Raw genomic sequence first — 3847 nt, 5'->3', positions numbered from 1 at the left:
CGCTTTCTCGCCCCCACCGCAGCCATTGCACTGGAGCTGATGTCTAAGGATGGAAAGTGGGGATAAAACATTCACCAGCTGTTAAGGGGCAAGAAAACGGCTGGTTGAGATTGGTCACTGGCCTTGACTTCGTTACAGGAAGAGGGCTGCTCAATAGATCAGGGACACAGAGTGGAAGTTTGGACAGATCAAACTGACCTCACTGTCCACCTTTCTCCACGCCCTTGTGGGTTCAAATCCACAGGGTAGATCGAAGTCATGGGCGACTTGGAGGCGACATAATGTTAAGCTGTGTGGAGACTAGAGGGAGAAGGCTCGGGTGCATGCCCACACCCTCACATCTGCTTATATGAAAAATACCTCTGGGGGTCTGCAGCAGGAATATCACCACCTGCATGCACAGTTCCTGCTCTGCTCCCTCAGCTTTGGCCTGCCACCTCCTGGGGCACCTTAGCCCGGGGGCTGCTTTGCTTTGCCCCAGCCTTGGTGCTCCCTTGGCAGCCAGGCACAGCAGCACCTTAGCACAGACCTTGCCCTTTTGTGGGGAGTCTCCAGAGAAATGGGAAGGAGCTGGCCTCCCTTGCTTCTACTTTTTCACATCTCTGTAGCACACAGCTACAAAAGAGCAGGAAGCAAATTTGAAAAACCTTGATCTTAAATCACTGGGAAATGAGGGGTTTGTGCCATGCTCAGAGCTCTCTTTGCAGGGCTCTGGCGTGGGCTCCGACCTGAGGTGCAGGCTGGGCCCTGCCTCCCCTTCACCGCGGTGCTGCAGCACAGCCTTCAGCAGCCRAGTCAGAGGCAAAGAGTCTCTCTTTTGAGCAGAGCTCACAGTGGCAGCACCACAGCGGCAGCCCTGGCTCAGTGGGGTTGCAAAGCCTGCTCAGCAGCTGCGGGGAGAGGCAGGGTGTTTGTCCCCACAGGGCTCTGGGCTGCTGCAGTTGCCTGTGCCTGGCATCACTCCGCCTGCACAACCACAGGAGCTTGGGGGACGTGGGAACATGGGATGAACTTGTCTCGCCAGGCAGTGAGGGCAGCATCTGGTTTATTCAGCGCAGCCACAAATGCTTTCTACTCGCTGCACTCTCAGTTTGAGGAGAGTGAGAAGTGGCTGGCCATGGGTCGAGAGCAGCAGAGTGCAGTGCACATCACTGTCTCACCTCATCCTGTGCCCATGGAAGTGTATCGAAAGCCTCCTGGCAGCTACAGGGAGCAGCAGGTCAAGTGACAGATTTGCGTTATACTTGCATGTGCTTGTGCACATCCTGCCTAATCCTGGAAGCAGGACTGCCCCTGCCCTGAAGAGGTAGGTGAGGTGCTCCACRCCACTTTGATTAATGCTGAGGTTATCCCTGGAGGTCTTGGTGCTCGTGCTGAGCCCTATAACCATTCCTGTGCTTCACTCTGTCAGAACAACGTAGCCTTTGGGAACAAGACCCATTTCCTCACTCGCTGCCCTAGCACACGAGAACTGACGTGTTCTGATAGCTGGTTAGCAAACACTTGGTGACACAAACGTTGCTTTGCCTTGCTAGGTGCTGTGGTAAAAGCTGATACTGAGCTAAACATAACAGAGAACACTTTTATGATTTCCCATCTAGTTTAGCCGGTACTAAACCATGACTGTGTCCTCTCTTCCTATCTTTCTTTAGTTGTGTTCATCATCACATGCTACCTGTGTGTTCACACCAAGAGATCAACTGTTTGTCTGAAGCGCTTTTCAGAATAAACCATTTATTTGCATCTCCATCTCCCTATTTCCCTTCCTCCCATCACTGTAGCAGTACATCAGTGAGCCAAAAGAGTGGGCACAAGAGACAGCATTATATGAGCACAGTTTTCAAAAGATGCTCTCAGCTCTGTGCCTGAATCCCCCATTAGGAGTTTAGGAGGCCGTTGCCCTGCCCCTTTTGCTTTTGGTGGCACCAAAAGTCATCAATGCTAATAAAGTTAGGAAGGCCCTTGAAAGYTCTTGAGGTAGGAAATTGGGCCTATGCCAAAAGGTTTCCCTCCCTTGCAGCATGAAATGATGTCACGGGACAACTGAGTAGTCAAGATGGTACGTCACTGCAAAGCAAGGTGCCCTGTATGAGGTTGTTCAGCTCAGCAGTGGCCATATCGTGACCAGCGGACAGGAGGAGTGTGGAGGGCAGGGAGCGAGACATCCAGTCTGGATGGCTGAGGGCATATTGCTCTGTTTGTGTGGGGGTGTTGTCTGCACCCTGGATGGTTTTTATGCATCATGGTGGGACACAGTGGGTAAGCAGTCAGCAGCTGGTGTGGGTCCTTGCCCCTGTTGAGTGTTCAGCCTTGTCACAGCCCAGGACTTGTCTCTSCACCTGTGCTGCTCTTTGGGGCTGCTGGCACCTCAGTGGTAGGGGATGATGCTGGCTGAAGTGCATCATCAGCCTGGGCTACATCCTGACTGGCAGGGATGTTTCTTAGGGATGTTTTCAGGAATAAGAACACTTAAGGAGATAACACACCAAACATTTTTCTTTTCCATGTGTTTTGTACTATGTGAGAAATCTGTCACTGTTACTTGCACCAGCATTTGGCATTTATGAGTTGAACTGCTAGCTAAAAAGTACATCAATCTCATATAGCAAATTCCAACAAGCTCTAGGACAAGAGCAGTACTGGGTCAGGACTGGGGCCAAGCAAATAAACTGGAAACTAAGCAGAGTCTGGAAATCAACAGCATGTCACTGCTACTCACCACTTCACTTCATTGTTAGTGTCCAGGAGCATTCAACATGATATTTGTTTTGAGAAGTAAGAATGATACAATCATTTTCCTTGAATATTCGCACCTGTATGTKCCTGTTTTGGTGCTGCTGGATGGTTCTTCTTCCAAGGAAAAATGTCAGTGTAAAACTGGTATCATTAGTCATTGGTTCTGTTCAGCCATCAGTCACAGACATCTTGACCAAAAATCCTTGGGCTATAGGAGAAGCAGTAATGCTTCCCCTCCCCAAATGAATATAGGGCTGCAGAGTACAGTCTGCAAGTAAAGCTGGTGGATTCAGGTGAGGCAGGGGACATTTTGTGTGTGCATGGTGCAAATTGCAAATCTATTCCTTTGACATTCTTATTCTTGTTCAGTAAGTAAAATGATATATTGATCTTCAGAGAATGAACTTGGTGCAGGTTTCTGTTTCCTTAGTTTCAGCTAAAGACGATGAGCTCATTGACTTGTGGTTGCTACAGAGCTTCAATATGATACGTAACAGATAAAGAAAGAGGCAGTTTGTGACTAGCTGCTACAGTGCAGATCTCTATGAATTGGCATTGAAACCTATGTTAAGGTAAATAGTGCCAGTATATATGCATGAAAATATACTCATCTCTCAAAAATTGCTATTATAAAGACTTTTTCTTTTCTTTCTTTTTTTTTTTTTTTTTTTGATTCACATTCAGATACAGTGTTGGATTATGGATGAGAACCTGACATACCTACTGGCTGGAGAAAACTTGGAGAACTTGGAGGTGAGTCATTCCCAGCTAGGCTGCTGCCCAGCTAGCTGAGTACGGGCACATATGAGGAGCTCAGTGCTCCTTCTCTGCTGTGCTATATAGTTCCGCCATGGTATCTAGTCCTGCTAATGGCAACTAGCGTTTAGAAGAAATCAATGTGATACTTGTTCTTGAAAAAGAGTGTGAAAATATTTTTCRCTGATAAAACTGTGTGTCAAAGACACACTTTATAGTAGAGAATATAGTGGGAAGCACTGGAAATAACTAGTGGAGGCAATGTCTTCAACAGTGGATGAATATGGTGTCACTAATGTGCTTTAGCACTGTTTGTCATCATGGCTACTACTTTGGGTTGACATTGCCACTGTTC

Source organism: Rhea americana, unplaced genomic scaffold (assembly GCF_003343005.1).
Source record: "Rhea americana isolate MKP2758 unplaced genomic scaffold, rheAme1 scaffold_100, whole genome shotgun sequence".
NCBI classification, from domain to species: domain Eukaryota; kingdom Metazoa; phylum Chordata; class Aves; order Rheiformes; family Rheidae; genus Rhea; species Rhea americana.
This window is presented reverse-complemented; position numbering follows the sequence as displayed.